The sequence below is a fragment of the Hemiscyllium ocellatum genome, chromosome 31 (genome assembly GCF_020745735.1).
Source record: "Hemiscyllium ocellatum isolate sHemOce1 chromosome 31, sHemOce1.pat.X.cur, whole genome shotgun sequence".
NCBI classification, from domain to species: domain Eukaryota; kingdom Metazoa; phylum Chordata; class Chondrichthyes; order Orectolobiformes; family Hemiscylliidae; genus Hemiscyllium; species Hemiscyllium ocellatum.
This window is the reverse complement of record NC_083431.1, coordinates 42,993,918-43,012,023: the sequence shown is the minus strand read 5'-3', so window position 1 is coordinate 43,012,023 and position 18,106 is coordinate 42,993,918.

Below are 18,106 nucleotides of genomic sequence, written 5' to 3'. Positions count from 1 at the left end.
TTGTGTCTTGGCCCTAATACAACACCGGAGATTAGAGGTTGGCTACCCTTGTGGGATATGTTTGCACACAGCCCAGCAGTGGACTGTTGAACCAATTACAGAGAGCCTGGCAAGAAATGCTAGCTGCCTGCTTCCGTGTGTGGCAACTACCCTGACCCTGGTAGGGGGAGCAATTAGGGCAAATGTTGCGCCACCACCCAAACTCAAAGCCAACTGCAGTCCCAAGGCTGACACACTACCGACCACAGCCTTCCATATGGTGGAAGGCAGGGGAGAAACGTATTTTTGCACAAATCAAGGGAGACTCCATTTGGGGATCTCCCAGTGTACTACGATGCTGTACTTAAATAATGACTTCTGCTCAACAACCTACGCAAATGGTATGATCATCAAAATTACCTGTTCCTTTATCAATAATCAGACCATGATGGTGGGTATAATTTGAGCCGGTGGAGAGAGAGGGTGCCACCACCTTCCCCGGGGATGGAACACCTTCTCCAGTTTATGTGTTCCAGGGCTAACAAATCCCATGTTTTGGTGGGGATGTTTCATTTATTCAGGGATAGCCCTGTTGCATTTCCTGTGTTTTTCCAGTGATTGCGTACCATTGCAGAGCACAGAATAAAGCACTTGTTTTGGGAATCTTGTGTTGGGCACACGGACAAAGTGTTTGGCCTATCACAGCTGGTCATGGGGACCAGTGCCTCGATACTGGGGATATCAGCCTGGGAGAGAGCACTCATGTTGGTTTGCCTATCTTGCAGGTGGATTTGCAGGAGTTTGTAAAGGCAGCGCTGGTGATAGCTCTCCAGGCATTTGAGGGGTCTGCTGAAAATGGTCCATGTTTCTGATGCATACAGAAGGGTGAGAACAATGCTGCTCTGTTATCTTTGAGCTTGGTACTGAGATTGAGAAAACCCCGTTCCTCATGCATCCGAAGGCTGGCAGAGAATCTTTGTTTTCCTGTTGTTTAATCTGATTATGTGGTGACACATTTTACACAGCTTTTAATTAGTTTATTAGATTTAGAAAGATAAAGTTAATTCAAGTAAAGGTGACTAACATGAGAGGATTCCTACTTATTGTTCAACCCTGGAGAAAGAGCTGAAAATGTGTTGCTGGAAAAGCGCAGCAGGTCAGGCAGCATCAAAGGAACAGGAGAATCGACGATTCAGGCATAAGCCCTTCTTCAGGAATGAGGAAGGTGTGCCAGGCAGGCTCAGATAAAAGGTAGGGAGGAGGGACTTGGGGGAGGGACGTTGGGAATGCGATAGGTGGAAGGAGGTTAAGGTGAGGGTGATAGGCCGGAGAGGGAGTGGGGGTGGAGAGGTCAGGAAGAAGATTGCAGGTCAAGAAGGCGGTGCTGAGTCTGAGTGTTGGGACTGAGATAAGGTGGGGAGAAGGGAAATGAGGAAACTGGAGAAATCTGCATTCATCCCTTGTGGTTGGAGGGTTCCTAGGCGGAAGATGAGGCACTCCTCCTCCAGGCGTCGTGTTGCCATGGTCTGGTGATGGAGGAGGCCAAGGACCTGCATGTCTTTGGCGGAGTGGGAGGGGGAGTTAAAGTGTTTGACCACAGGGCGGTTGGGTTGGTTGGTTCAGGTGTCCCAGAGGTGTTCTCTGAAATGTTCCACAAGTAGGCGGACTGTCTCCCCAATGTAGAAGAGGCTACATCGGGTGCAGTGGATGCAGTAAGTGATGTGTGTGGAGGTGCAGGTGAATTTGTGATGGATATAGAAGAATCCCTTGGGGCCTTGGAGAGAAGTGAGGGGGGAGGTGTGGGCGCAAGTTTTGCATTTCTTGCAGTTGCAGGGGAAGGTGCCGGGAGTGGAGGTTGGGTTGGTGGGGGGTGTGGACCTGACGAGGGAGTCGCAGAAGGAGTGGTCTTTCATGATGGGGGGTGGGGGGGGAGAGAAATATATCCTTGGTAATGGAGTCTGTTTGGAGGTGGTGGAAATGACAAAGGATGATACGATGTATCTGGAGGTTGGTGGGGTGGTAGGTGAGGACCAGTGGGGTTCTGTCCTGGTGGCGATTGTTAAACCCTGACATATAGGGATAATAAAATGAGAAGTAAAACATTTAAGTGAACCACCCCATAAGTAATGTCATCAACATAAGCAAAGGAGCTGACTGGTGTATAATTTGTGAGTATCTATTTATCTAATTAAGCCTTAAGTTTATTTCTGTTCATGGAGCTAATACAGTAATAAATAGAGGTATGGTGAGCTGCTTAGTCCTGTGAAATGACATTGAGTGTATACTATCTTGGACAAATACATTTTGGTCTTAAGCAGTAACTGGCAGCAGTGGGGTGTATCTGTAGCACTGACAGTGTGTTGGATGCATGAGCTGTACTGGGAGATTAGTACACAGGTCTCCCTTGAGAGAATTGCACCTTCAAGCTGGTATTTTGGCGAGAGTGATGGTGCTTCTGGAGTGTGGACAGAGTCACATCCATGTACAATGGTTGTCTTAACTGCAGAGGAGGCTGAGAATGATTGGGGAAGCTTTCCATGATGTGAGCAGAGCCCTCTTCCTGCCCGGAGTTGCTGCTTTGTGCCATTTTGATTGAGTTTTGAAATGGTGGTTGGCGCTTGTTTTTTTTTTCACAGAGTCTGTCTGTTTCTGTATGACACACCTTTGCTTCTGTACCCTGTCTGGCAGCTCTACCGTGGCCTGGCTCATTTGGGTCTCTGCAGGGTTTGTAAAGGCTGGGGATGGGTGAAAACAGTATGTGTTGTTCATCCAGACCACAGTTGGGCACTTGTGGTGCTTGCTCCAGTTATTGCTTTGTCACTGCAGGTCATCAGCAGCAGCTGGTATTTGCCATCTCTTTTACAATGGACACCCTGAGGTCTTTCTCTCTTCATGCTGCAGTATCTGAAGTACCATCATTTTTTGCCTACCACTGAAGTCTGCCTATGCTGAGGTTTGCAGATTGAGCTTATTGTTTCCAGGTGAGAGTCACTTCTCCTTTTAAATAACCATACTCATGGCAGCACAGGGGCTCAATGATTAGCACTGCTGCCTCACAGCACCAGGGTCCTGGGTTCGATTCCGGCCTTGGGTGACTGTTTGTGTTGCATTGTGGTTTCCTCCCACAGTCTAAAGATGTACAGGCCAGATGAATTAGGGAAAAAATTACCCACAGTGTTAGTTGTATTAGTCAGAGGGAACTGGGTCTAGGTGGGTTACTCTTCGGAGGGTCAGAGGGTCAGTGTGGACTTGTTGGGCCGAAGGGCCTGTTTCCAAGCTGTAGGGAATCTAATCTACGATGGGCATTGCTCTGAAAAAAAAAGTTTCTTTGTTTTGTCTCACACCTGATGTGCTGTGAGGCCACATTGAGGTTGTACAGGGAAAGAGATAGAAAAGTCTGTCTTCGTCCTGGTGAATAGGAACCTTACTTTTAAAGTATATAGACTATAAACAGAGTTAGGGAGGTGAGAGCATTCCCAGAACCTTGCTGGCTCACTCCTAATTCCAAATGTGTCTCGATGTCAGCAGGTGCCACTGCTGCTGTACACTATACATTAGCACAATTAGACTCACCAATTATCCTTCATTACCAGGTCTGCGTGAAACACATTGGAACACGTTGAGGGAAGTAAAGTGAAAATTGCAGAGGTATGGGCTATAATCTTCTAATCCTCCTAAAAGGTTGCTTCCTGATCTTTGGAAAATTCCAAAAGTAACACGCTTGTTCAAAAAATAAGTATAAGGGTAAACTTAGCAATAACAGGTCAGGAAATTTAACCTCGGTAGTCAGAAAGCTTTTATGAAAAATTATTGGAAGAACATTAAGAGAAACACTTGGACAATATGGATCAATTAATAACAAGTGGCACAGGTTCTGAAGAAGGGTCACTGGACTCGAAACATTAACTGTTTTCTCTGCACAGGTGCTGCCAGACTGCTGAGTTTCTCCAGCAATTTCTGAGTTTGTTTTTTTCAGATCTCCAGCATCTGCAGTTCTTTGTGTTTAGTATATTAAAAGTAAATTGTGTTCAATTAACTTGACTTTTTTTTTGATGAAGTACAGTAATAGAGAAAATTAATGAAAGCAATGCAGTTAATGTGACAGGATTTCCAAAAAGCATTTGAAAAAGTGTAAGACAATAAGTCTGTCAGAAAAGTTTAAACTAATGGACGAGAGGGATGGCAGCAGCACGGATATAAAGTTGACTGAATGACAGGAAACGACGTAAATGGTGAACAGTTGCCTTTCAGACAGGAGCAAAGAGTTCAATTGTGCTTCAGGACTGTGCAAGGACAAATAGTTTTTTGATATGTCTCAATGACCCAGACTTGAACGTACAGTCTACAGTTTCATAAATTGCCTGATGATACGTCTTGGAAGTACAATGAACTTTCAGGAGGACAGTGATTGACTTCAAGTAGACACAGTCAGCTGATGGAACGGCAATCATGTTGCAGGTACAAGTAAATGCACAAAAGTCCAAAACAAAACATTGTAGTTAGAAGAACAAGAAAAGTGAATATAAAGTGAAGTATATCGTTCTCAAGTGGGTGCAGGAACAGCAATCTGGGCGTATATATATACAAATCACTGAAGGTGGCAGGGCAATTTTAGAAAGTGGTGAAAAAGATATATGGGATCCAGACCTTTATGATTACAGGCATACAGTACAAAAGGAAGGAAGCTACGATAGGTCTTCATAAACCACTGTATCAGTTTCAACTGGAGTATCACCCTCAATTCTAGACACTGTCCTTCAGGAAGAACATGAAGATTTTAAAGTGGGTACAGAAAACACTGACAAGAATGGTTCTGAAGGCTTGTTATGTGGATATGTTGGAGAAGCTGGGATTGGTCTCCTGAAATAAAAGTAGGTTGAGAGGAGTTTTGATAGAGACATTCAAAATTGAGGAGTCTTGAAAAAATAAGCACAATCTGATTTTATTAACTAGTTTTACTATACTTAATCAGCAAGACTTTTGTAATTTTGTTTTGTTTTATTGTTAATTATTGATGTGATTTTTAATGGACAATGAATTTATCCATAATGAATTTCTGAAACAACAATAACATGTGAATTGTAATTAAAATTGATCTTGACAGGAGGGTCAAGAATCAAAGGACCCAGATTTAGAGTACTTGGCAAAAGAGAAAAGGTGACACAAGGAGATACATTTTTAAAATATACTGAGTGGTTGTGATCTGGAATACTATGCACTGACTGAAAGGGTGCTGAAGGCACATTCAGTTGTGGTTTTCAAAATGGAATTGGATCAGAGTCTGAAAAGAAAAAAAAACAGGGCTGTGACAAGAAATGAGAACAGGACTTGTTAAGTTGCTCTTCCTAAGGTTGGCAGAGAGCTGATGAACTGAATGGCCTCCTCTGTGCTGTAATAATTCTATTATCCAAAAGATGTTCTGATTGCAAAGGGAGATATTGTCTTCAGAAATTCCACAGCAACAAAGAGCAACTATATGTGAAGTAGGTGTGAGACTGAACGAGTAAATTTCACAAGTGAGCATCAAATGATTTGCAAAAACGTTTTGTGGAGCTGACTTCATTGGAGGATAAGCCCTTGAGGCTTATATTTAGAGAACAGAAAACTTACCCTGCCCAGTTTCACCTGTGAGTCAGCTTTAGTGTAGGAACTGTTGCCTGCGGGTCTCACAGACAGGAGTGCCTCTTCCAAAGAGAGAATTTTATTTCACATCCTGGTTAGTCACTGTTAAAGTTATAGCCTCATCATGTTTACCAACTTTTTAATGGCCTTTCATTCCCTTCCCTTGTAAGTATCAACTGAAAAAGGGTACAGTTAAATTGTATAAAACTGGTACATTCCCAGTTGCCATTTCTTCAAGCCATGCAGATCTTTGAAGATATATCAAGTGAACTTGCAGCAGATGATTTTGCTTTCTTCCCTAATGGAGCACTGAAGTGAATGCAGCATCTTATAATGCCCCTCCTTCACCCTGTCTGCCTCATTTTCCTAACTTAATCATATTTGACTTCGAAGAAAGTGAAAATGTAAATCGTTGAGATATTATTTCACTTGGGCTAATATCTGTTGAGATAGATGAGAGAGAAATTAGATACAAAGACAATGACATTACTGTGAATTATGCTGTTATTAAGGTTGAATTGGCCATTAATACAAGAGAAGAACTTGATCCAAATCCATTAATGTTTGCATGATTACATCACTCAAAGTACTTATACAGCTATACAATACTTTCAAATTCTCAGTGTTTACTGAATAATTTAATCTTAGCATACATTTGATCTTGTTGCAGGAATGCCAGGGCATCATAAATAGCATGAACAAATAGAACAAGAAGCTTTTCTCCTCAATGCAGTTTACACAATGGATCTTTAAAGGACTAGCAAGTGCTGGCAGACTTGCAAGGATTACTAGCAGTAACACTTTGTAACTCTCATACAAAATCAACCATTCCATTGGCTCATTGCATCACCAGAAGATGGATTATCATTTTCAGTGTCATCATGTATCTGAATGCCAAAGAGATCTTGGTGGTGCAATGATAATTTTGCAATGTCTGAGACAAAAAGTCTGAGTTCAAGACTCATTTGTGCCAGATGGATAATAACATGCCTACATTTTTTAATGTATCATAAGCACCATGGACTGCATTGAGCCTATAACTAGATGCTAATTACATGAATCCAATACAGTGCATAATTATAACTTCAATGGTCTTGCTGTGATAGTGACCCTATCTCTCGGCTGCAGGGTCTGTGATCAAATCCCATCAGTTCTCGAGGTACATCCAAGACAGTTTGATTAGAAACACATGGAAAATTAAAAGTTTCTAATTATTAACAGAATTTGTTTAAAATTTCATTCATTGGAGAAAGCTAGCACAGATTATGAAGGATAAGTCTTGCTGTTGAACTTGACTACATTTGTTTGAGATTTAAGATGAAAGGGGAAAGATTTAAAATGGGCTGAAGGGGACAACTTTTTCACACAGAGAGTGGTGCACGTGTGGAATGAGCTGCCAAAGGAAGTGGTGGAGGCTCGTACAATTGCAACATTTAAAAGACATCCGAATGGGTATATGAATAAGAAGGACAAATAGGGCAAGATTAGTTTAGGATATCTGGTCAGCAGGGACGAGTTGGACTGAAGGATCTCTTTCCATGCTGTACATGTCTATGATTTGAAATGACTGGAGTGGTGAACTGGAAAATGTCTATAAATATGTTTATGTTCACTTCCAAATGGCACTTGATAAAGTTCCCCAGAAAATATTGTTCACCGAAGTTGAAGTGCATGGAATTGAAAGCAAGTTGTTGATCTGTTTAAGAAGTTACCTGAGTAGCAGAAGGCACAGGCAGGATCATGAGTAGGTACTTTATTTAGCAGGATGTAACTTGGGGTGTCAGTGAAGGATCTGTGCTGGTCCTTAACTTACATTGTATTTATTAATGATATTGATGAGCCAGAAGGCCCATATCCAAATTTATTGACAACACAAAGAAAGACCACTTTGTGAAAAACTGCTGACTCTAGGTATACAATTCCAAGATGATTCATATCAGTGTGACAAGCAACAATTGATGATCGATTGAGTGTTAATTTTAATTCTAAGCCTTTGTTCACCTGAAGTATGAAAGGTTTGGGATTATGTTGAATTTGGGGAGAATTTGATGATCAGTTACAATCTCCTGAAATGACAGTGGAAGGGTTTATAGGATCAATTTGTTCCAATACTGACCCATGGGGTGTGTTAGCCTGCTGCTGAATTGGATTCAAAACTTGATGTTAGACATATGCGCTCAATGAAATGATACAACAGAATTCCATTTATGATACTTTCTGTCGTGATTTGTGAACTCAGTCGTAACATGGATAGCAAACTTTACCATTCCAGCTTTACCACAGGGCAACCCCTGTATCTCCTGGGGTTTCAATTACCTGCGGTTTACCGTGGCCAGAACATATTATAAGGAATGTTCCGGAACCAGGGACCAGGAATTTGCTGGGAAGATACGTTTCCCATTTAATTGAATAGTTTCGCTCCTATCTGCGGTTTTGGGCTTCCGCGGTTGATCCTGGAACATATCCCCCTTGGCTACAGTGGTGGGGGAACCTACTGTGTAACGAATAGTGGTTTGCCCTAAACACTTCTATCAATTCTATTTTTTGACTATTGCATTTCATGCACACTAACACTGTTGTACAACACATGCAAAGATGTAATGCATACTTGAGGTCAATGTAGAGCCAAGAAGACACTGTCCTGTTCATCAATCACTTGTGATGATTCCATTGCTGTGGTTACAGAACTATTCAAGCATTTTAAGGCTGTAAACAGGGCCCAAAATTTTGAGAAAGACGTTCTCATCCTCAGCACCTCACTCTTTAACAGGTATGTTATTGACAGAAGACCATAATTTATCGGAGCAAAAGCTGGCCATTTGGCCCATTGAGTCAGTTTCTTCATTCAATGTGATGATGGCTGATCTGATAATCCTTAAATCTACTTTCTTGCCTTTTGCCTATAATTCTTCATCCCCTTTTGGATTAAAAAATCTATTTATCTCCAACTTGAATATGCTTGATGATTTAGCCTCGGAAGCCCTCTCTGCTATAGAATTCCATAGATTCACAAACCTCTGATTCATCCTCTTAAATGCCCTTATTCTGAGGATTATGTCCTCTGGTTTGAAACTCTTCTGTGAGGACAAGCAACCTTTCTGCCTCTACTATGTCAAGTGCCCTAAATCTTGTGTTTGAAAAAGGTTGTCTCTCATTCTTCTGAACTCTCAGTGAATACAGACCCAATCTACTCAGGTTCTTAAACATGAGGCAGTCCATCCATCAGTCTAGTGAATCTTCACTGGTCTGCTTCCAATGCTAGCATATCTTCTTTCCTGTCAAAATGGAAGACTTCACATTTTCCCATATTGCCCCATCATCTTTGCCCATGTACTTAACGTATTAATATCTTTTTATTAACTTCCTTGTGATCTCTTCACAACTTAGTTTCCTTCTGATCTTTGTGTTGTCAGTGAATTTGGCAACCATACCTCTGTTCCTTCATCTAAATCATTTATTTAAATGATAAATAGTTGAGATCACAATAATGATCCCTGCAGCACTCATTCATTATATCTTACCAAACTGAAAACCATCCATTTACTCCTAATCTCTGCTTTCTGTTAGCCAGCTAATCCACTAGCCAAGCTCTTCCAGTACAGTTACAACACTGACATCTACTCAACAATGTGGAAAATTGCCCAGGTACAGTATGTCCTGGACACAAAAAGCAGGACAAATCCAGCCCGGCCAATTGCCACCCAATCAATCTACTCGCCATCAACAGTAAAGTGATGGAAGGGGTCATCAACAGTGCTATCAAGAAGCACCTGCTCAGTGATGCCCAGTTTAGGTTCTTCCAGGGCCACTCAGCTCCTGACCTCATTACAGCCTTGGTTCAAACAATGACAAAAGAACTGAATTCCAGAGGGGAGGTGAGAGTGACAGCCCTTAACATCAAGGCCGCAGTTGACTGAGTATAGCATCAAGGAGCCCTGGCAAAACTGGCATCAATGGGTATCAGACAGCAAACACTCTGCTGGTTAGAGTCATACCTGGCACAAAGGAAGATGGTTATGGTTGAGGAGGGTCAGTCATCTCAGCTCCAGGACATCTCTTCAGAAGTCCTTCAGGGCAGTGAACTAGGCCCAACAATCTTCAGCTGCTTCATCAATGACTTTCCCTCTGTCATAGGTCAGAAGTGGGTATGTTCACCGATGATTGCACAGTGTTCAGCACCATTTGCGACCCCTCAGATACTGAAGCAGTCCGTGCTCAAATGCAACAAGATCTGGACAATATCCAAGCTTGAGCCGACAAGTGTTAAGTAACATTCGCGCAATACAAATGCCAGACAATGACCATCACCAATAAGAGACACTTTAACCACCACCCCTCAACATTCAATGGTATTGTCGTCACTGAATCCCCCACTGTCAACATCCTTGGGGTTACCATTGACCAGAAACTCAATTGGACTCATCAAATAAGCACAGTAGTTAGAAGAGCAGGTCAGAGATTAGGGATACTGCGGTGAATAATTCACCTCCTGACACCTCAAAGCCAATTCACCATCTACAAGGCACAAGTCAGGAGTGTGATGGAATACTCTCCACTTGCCTGGATGGGTGCAGCTCCAACAACAATCAAGAAGCTTGACACCATTTAACACAAAGCAACCCGCTTGATTGGCACCACATCTACAAACATTCAATCGCTCCACCACTGATGCTCAGTAGCAGTGTGTACTATTGACAAGATGCACTGCAGAAAATCACCAAAGATCCTTCGACAGCACCTTCCAAAGCCACAACCACTTCCATTGAGAAGGACAAGGGCAGCAAGTACTTGGGAACACCACCATCTTCAAGTTCCTCTCCAAGCCACTCACCACCCTGATTTGGAAACATACTACTGTTCCTTCACAGTCATTGGGTCAAAACCCTGGAATTCCCTCCATACCAACATTTTGGGTCAACCCACAGTAAGTGGACTGCAAAATCTCAAGAAGGCAGCTCATCACCACCTTTTCAAGGGCAAATAGGGATGGGCTATCAATGCTGGCCAGCCAGTGACACCCAAATCACACAAATGAATTAAAAAAAGCCAATCTCCTATCCATGACAATAGAAATTTACCAAACGGCTTAAACAGCATCTTCCAAACTCACAACCACTACCAGCTAAAAGTACTAAGGCTGCAGATACATGGGGGAATACCACTATCTTTAAGTACCCAACCTGACCTCTCATCATCCTGTGTTGGAAATATATCACCATTCCTCAATATTGCTTGGTAAAAATCCCAGAAACGCCTCTCTACTTGCATGTGGGTCGAACTGCAGCAAATGGACTGTGGTGGTTCAAGAAGGCAGCCCACTACCACCTTATCAACGAGGGATGGGCAATAAATGGCAGCCCAGCCAGTGATGCCCATGCCCTGTGAATTAATTTTTAAAAATATGGTACACCAAACACATGAACTTTAATCTTTCACAAATAACCTTTGATGGAGCATCTTTTCAAATGCCTTGTGGAATTGTAAGTACAGTACATCCACCAGTTCTCTTTTATTCACAACACATTACCTCCTCAAAAACTTCAGTAATCTGTTTGAACTTGATTTCCCTTTCACAAAACCATGTTTAATCTGCCTGATTACCTTAAGTTTATCTAAATGCTCTGTTATAACTTCACTAATAATAGCTTCTATAATTTTCCCTCTGAGTGATGTTAAGTGAACTGGCCTGCTTTCTGCTTATCTCCCTTTTTGAATACAGAAGTTACATTTACTAACTTCTGATCTCATGGGATCTCTCTAAATCTAGGGAGATTTGGAAAAACAAAACCAATACATCGACTATGGTCACTATCTGTTTCTACTAAGACTCTAGGATGAGGTCCATCCTGACCCAGGCACTTGTCAGCCTGCAACTCCAATTGGAGTGGCACGGTGGCTCAATGGTTAGCACTGCTGCCTCACAGCACCAGGCACCTGGGTTTGATTTCACCCTTGGGTGACTGTCTGTGTGGAGTTTGCACATTCTCCCCATGTGCATGTGGGTTTCCTCTGAGTGCTCCTGTTTTCCAACGCAGTCCAAAAAAGTGCAGGTTAGGTGGATTGGCCATGCTTAGTTATCCTGTAGTGTCCAGGTGGAATAGTCATGGGAAATGCAGGGTTACAGGGATAGGGTAGGGAGGTGGGTCTGGGTGGGATGCTCTTCGGAGGGTTGGTGTGGATGGGCCAAATGGCCTGCTTCCACACTGTAGGGCTTTGATTTACTCAGTACCACCTCATGGTGATTGTGATTCTTCTGATTTCCTCCCTCCCACTCATTTCCTGATTTATTGCTGCTCCCGAGTTGTGACTTTTATCTTCTACAGTGAACACAGATGAAATAGGTGTTTAATTTATCTGCTGTTTAGAATTATAGAGTCATAGAACTGTACAGCATGGAAAAAGACCCATTGGTTTAACTCGTCCATGCTGAAATGAATCTCGTCTCTTTTGCCAGCATTTGACCCATATCCCTCAAAACTCTTCCTATTCATATATCCATCCAGATGCCTTTTAAATATTGTAAATGTACCAGCTGCCATCACTTCCTCTGGTAGCTTATTCCATATATGCAATACCCTCTGCATGAAAAAGTTGTCCTTTAGGGTCCCTTTTAAATCTTTCCCCTCTCACCTTAAATCTACGCCCTCTAGTTTTGGACTCCACTATGCTGGGTGAAAGACTTTAGGTGTTCACCCTATCTATACTCTTCATGATTTTATAAACTTCTGTAAGGTCACTCCTCAGCCTCTGACGTTAGAGGGAAAATAGCCCTAGCTTATTCAGCCTCCCCCTGTAGTTCAAATCCTCCAACTCTGGCAACATTCTTGTATATCTTTTCTGAATCATTTCAAGTTTCACAACATCTTTCCTGTGGCAGGAGACCAGAATTGGACACAGTATTCCAAAAGTGGCCTAACCAATTACCTGTACAGTCATAACATGACCTCCCAAACCCTCTTACTCAATGCTCTGACTAATAAAGGCAAACATACCAAATGTCTTCTTCACTATCCTGTCTACCTGCAACTCCACTTTCAAGGAACTATGAATCTGCATTCCAAGGTCTCTTTGTTCAACAACACTCTCCAGGACTTTACCATGAAGTATATATATATCCTGTTCAGATTTGCCTTAACAAAATGCAGCACCTCACATTTATCTAAATTAAACTCTATCTGCCACTCCTTAGCCCATTGGCCCATCTGATCAAGGTCCCCTTATACTCTGAGATAACCTTCTTGGCTTTCCTTTACACCACCAATTTTGGTGTCATCTGCAAACTTACTAACCATTTCTCCTGTGTGCACATCCAAATCATTTCTATAAATGACAAAAAGAAATGGACCCAGCACCGATCCTTGTGGTACACAACTGGTCACAGGCCTCCAGTCTGAAAAGCAACTCTCCATCACCACCCTCTAACTCCTAACTTCGACAGAGTTCTGTCGCCAAATGGCTAGATCTCCCTGCATTCTATGTAGTCTAACCTTGTCAAATAGCTTACTGAAGTCCATATAGACCATGTCTACCACTTTGCCTTCATCAATCCTCTTCGTCATTTCCTCAAATAACTCAATCAAGTTAGTAAGACACGATTTCCCATACACAAACCCACACAGTAAACATTAATGCAAAATACTTGTTTAGTACTTCACCCATCTCCTGCAGTTCCACACATAGGCTGATCTTTAAGGGCCCCTATTCTCTCCCTAATGGACATGACTTGATACAGACAGAACAGCATACCCAAATGAATAGGAATCATCAAGTAACCCTGACGATGTAACATAGCTCCTCCTTGAATCCCTCAATGCTACCTGTTACACTTGATGGGACAAAATGACTGCAGGGCTCAATTTCACTCATTAGAGTTGAAGATGCCACCTTGGAGCAGCCCAAAAAGATCATCTGTGCTACATGTCCAGCAGTTTAAGCCAAGACGCACATCATTTGCTCCATGTTGTGAAGGCACCATTGGAAAAGGAAACAAAATACATCATCTGTAATGAACTGAAAACCAGCAGCAACATGCAGTACATGGCCGTCCTGATCCTTTCAAGACCACAAAAAGCAGCAACTAGGGACAGGTAATAACTGCTGGCCAGCCAGTGACTCTGACTTCCCTTGAGTGAATAAAGAAGAACATTAAAGTGTTTGAAGTCTGGCAAAGCAGTGGAAAACAACAACAATGAACCAAAATACTTGAATCAACTTGGCTCCCTATGCTTATCCCCGGTTGAGTCAGTTCAACAGAAGAACCATCAGCTCAATGTCAATCCCCAAGGTCTGGTAAATTGAAAAAAGTCATTGTCATTCCAGACCTGGAAAAAAATCTCACACTGGTGGCCAGCTATCAACCAATTTCATGACTTTCTATGTGCTTTACAATCTGTGAGTGTCTTACTCTGCAACTGATATCTTCAAAAATGGAGAATGATGTGATTTGTAGTTTTCTAGATGTTAACCCAGAAGACCATAAGCCATTGGAAAAGAAATAGGCCACCCAGCCCATCACGCCTGCTCTATTATTCAATGAGGTCATTGCTAATCAGATGGCTGATCTGATAACCCTCAACTCCACAATTTCTGCTTTCTCCCCTTAACCCTAGATTCATTTATCCATTAAAAATCTGTTTATCCTAGCCCTGAATATACTTAACTTGTCTCAACAGCTTCTACAGTGAAGAGTTCCACATTTTCACCAGCCTCTGAGAGAAAAAAACCTTCTCCTCTCTGTCTTAAAATGGTGGCTCCTTCCTCTGAGATTATGCCCTCTGTCCTGAACTCTTCCACAAGGAGAAACAATCTTTTATCATCTATCCTGTCAAGCCCCTAAAAATTTTAATGGTTCGAAAGGTCTCTTCCCATTCTTCTGAACTCCAAGGAGTACAAAAATATCCTGCTCAGCATCTCCTCGAAAGAAACTCCCTCCCTACCAAGGATCAACCTAGTGAACTTTATCTGGAATGTCTTTTCTTAGATGAGTGGATTAAAACAGTGATGCAGCTATGTTCTGACCAGTGCCTTGTACAGTTTTAGCGAGACCTCCATATTTTAATACTCAGTTCCATTTAAAATAAAGGCCAACATTCCATTTGTCTTCCTTATTACCTTCTGAACTTGGATGCTGGCTTTTTGAACTTCATGTATGAGCACTTCCAGAAGTCCTTCTCTCTTCAAATAATGTTCAGTCTTTAATTCTTCTTGCCAAAATACATAACCTCACATTTTCCCACATTATATTCCATCTGCCAAATTTTAGCCCATTCACTTAAGTTGCCTATAAGCTTCAGGCTGAATCCTGGAGCACATAACTAGTTAAAGGTTGCTGTTCAGAAAGTGCCACCTTTATCATAACTCTGTTAGCCAATCTTCTGTCCATGTTCATATACTACCCACAACATCATGAGACTCTTACCCTATTGAGTGGCCCATTAGCAGTGCATTATCAAAAGCCATTTGGACATACAAATATATTAAAATCTACTGTTTCCCCTTGATCTACCCTGCTTTTTATCTCTTCAAAGAATTCTAGTAAATTGTTTAAGCATGATTTCCCCTTCATGAAACCACGCTGACACTCTATGATCATGTTATATGTTTCTAAATGCTTTACTATTACATCCTTCATATTTGATTCAAATAATTTAACAATGACAATGTTAAGTTAATTGGCCTAAAGTTGCTTGTTTATTTTACGTTCCTCCCTTCTTGAATGAGAAAATTTTAAAATTATGTCCATAAAACATATTGTGCGCAGATTGAGTTTTTGATTACTTGGCTCTGGATACTTCCTTTTCCACATAAAGTCAATAATTATACACATCTGTCTCATAATTTCCTCAACAAAGTAAGGATCAGAGAAAATACTTCTGGCCAAGGTGTGAGGTGTCAGGGAAGGAAGAGGCAAACTTTAGAAAATTCTACTATGCCCTGAAGGCAATCAAGCAAATTCCAGGAGACTGTAACATCTGTGGTTAATAATTGTTGCTATGTTCCACAAACATTTTTCCAGTCAGGAACACATCCTGCTACCATTTCAGGTAAATGCTTACTTAGCACACATTTTAACAAAATACTTTCTTTAAAAATATGAATACACTACAAATTAAATATATAAAATTCCCACACACTTCAAGGTAACATGAATTAAACTTTCAGTCATTGGCTGTCAATATTGATTTGGTTTTCTATCCAGAAATGGATCAGATTTCCACACAAAAGAGAATGGTTGGAATTAATGTTAAAGAGAGCTAGTTAATTAAGTACTTTTTAAACCAAGAAGGTACTTTCAAGTACTGGCTGTCTGAAACAATGAGTGATTCACATTGATTAGTTGATGCAAAGGAATTTGGGTGTGAGAGTTCTGAGCAGTTATATGTTAAGCTTACAACAACAGGCAGCTGACACTTGCATATTCTTCACCTCGTCATGAAGAGAGAGAAATTAAAGATCTGTAGGGCTCTGGGGAAAAGATGGGCGCATGGAACTCGGAGCAAATCACTGCAGACCCTGGAATCTGTACTGAACACAAATGCTGGAGGCTACAGCAAGTCAGGCAACATCCATGAAGAGAAAGCAAGCTAACATTTTAAGTCTAGATGACCCCCTTGAGAGCTGACATGAAGTGACGTTCTGATGATGTCTTCTAAACTTGAAATGTTTCCATGGGTGCTGCCTTGCCTGCTGTGATCGCCAGCTCTTTTTGCTTTCAGTGTATGGAACGAGTTGAGTAGTTCCTGCAAAGAGTCAACACAAATACGGCAGGTTGAATGGCCTCCTTTGTACAGTCTATGATTTTGTAGCACCTTCCAGAACCTTAAGTTCCCAATGCACTTTAGAGCCAATTAAGCATTTTTAAAGTATCATCACTGCAGTAATATTGTTCGAAAGGCTGATTATTCAGTGAAAATACTTCCCAGCATTTAAACTCTGTACCAATTCTGATCGAAATGATACCATCTGAGAGACAGAAACCCATATACATTTCTTTGTGACTAGTGTTTATTACCTACTTGATCTCATAGTTTCTTCCACTTATCATTCCCAACTGTTCATCATTTCTAGCTATTTCCTCTTCAATCTGTTCAGAGATGTTATTGCACAATTCTGGTGCAAGTGGAACACTACCAATGGACTAAAAAAAAGCCTCGTGTCCACCCTTTCTAACCAGAGATGTTTTCATGCACCTGTAAACATTTTTCCATCGCCAAATCAGCTGTGTTTTGAATGAAACAAAAATGTTCACCTTTTACCTATTTTTCTAATGAACCTGTTCAGAGGTGTTATTACACAACTCTGGAGCAGGTGAAATTTGAACCCAGACCTTCCAGTCCAGGGGCACAGATACCACCACTGTGCCACAAGAGAGCCATGAAATTAATTAGATATATTTCTAATCAACCTGTTCAGAGACATTATGACAGAGCTCTGGAGCAGGTGGAACTTGAGCTAAGATCTCCTGGTTCAGGAGTAGAAACACTGCCACTTTGCAATAGAGCCTCGCCAGAGAATTTTTTTTTATCCAGGGGAGTAGTCTGCTTTTTCTGATTTTTCCCAAATCACCTATGGTTAATTTCCATATTTTATTTTTTCTACAGTGAGACAGAAACTGAAGAAACCTTTGCGAATAGGATTTATTAATTTTCTTTCTTTTTTCCAACTGTGAGGAAAACACTGGTGTGGCCAATTGAATATTCAGAAGCAATGCCTGTTCGGAGAAATCCTAATATCAAAAATTGGGGTTGGGGGTGTGTGGTGAGAAGGGAGAGAACTAAATCAAGGTGGAAATAAAGCACTGTATCCCCAACAGTGCCCACCACTTTCTAAAGGCAAAATGTTCTTTCATACCTGCTCAGTTCATTTGTCAATTAACCCAATCACTGAATTAATCATTTGCTTTGTTAACATGCTATTTCCTTATTTTAGCCTGTACATTTGATTTATGTGGAAGATGATGTCTAGCTGGACAAATGCATCACATACAACACATATGTTCAGAACGAATATTTGTACTCCAACATTATCCATAAAATGTGCTAAATGTGGAGAATAAATGAGAGATAATTAAGATATTTCAGTGGTATTATCACAGTAGGGAATCAATAAAAATTCTTAACAAATGAGAAAGATTTTTCAACTCTGCTTTGACACAGATAAAACAAAGGTTTTGTCTACTTTTCCAGCTGTGGCTAGCACGTCAATTTGACATTTTGTTCCAATAGTCTTGACAATATATGCACCTTTAGAAAATAAAAGTGCTTCACCTAACAAAGAAGCAGTGCTCAGGAAGCTTATGATTTCTAATAAACCTGTTGGTCTATAACCTGGTGTTGTGTGATGTCTGACTTTGTCCACCCCAGTCCAACACTGGCACCTCCACATCATGCCTATTTCTTGTGTTCCTATTGCAACTTATTCTACAAACAAGAAGTACAAAAAAAACTTTTAAAATAACTAAAGGCAAATTGGTTCCTTCCAGAGGAGGAATGGCCCAGCTTACAAA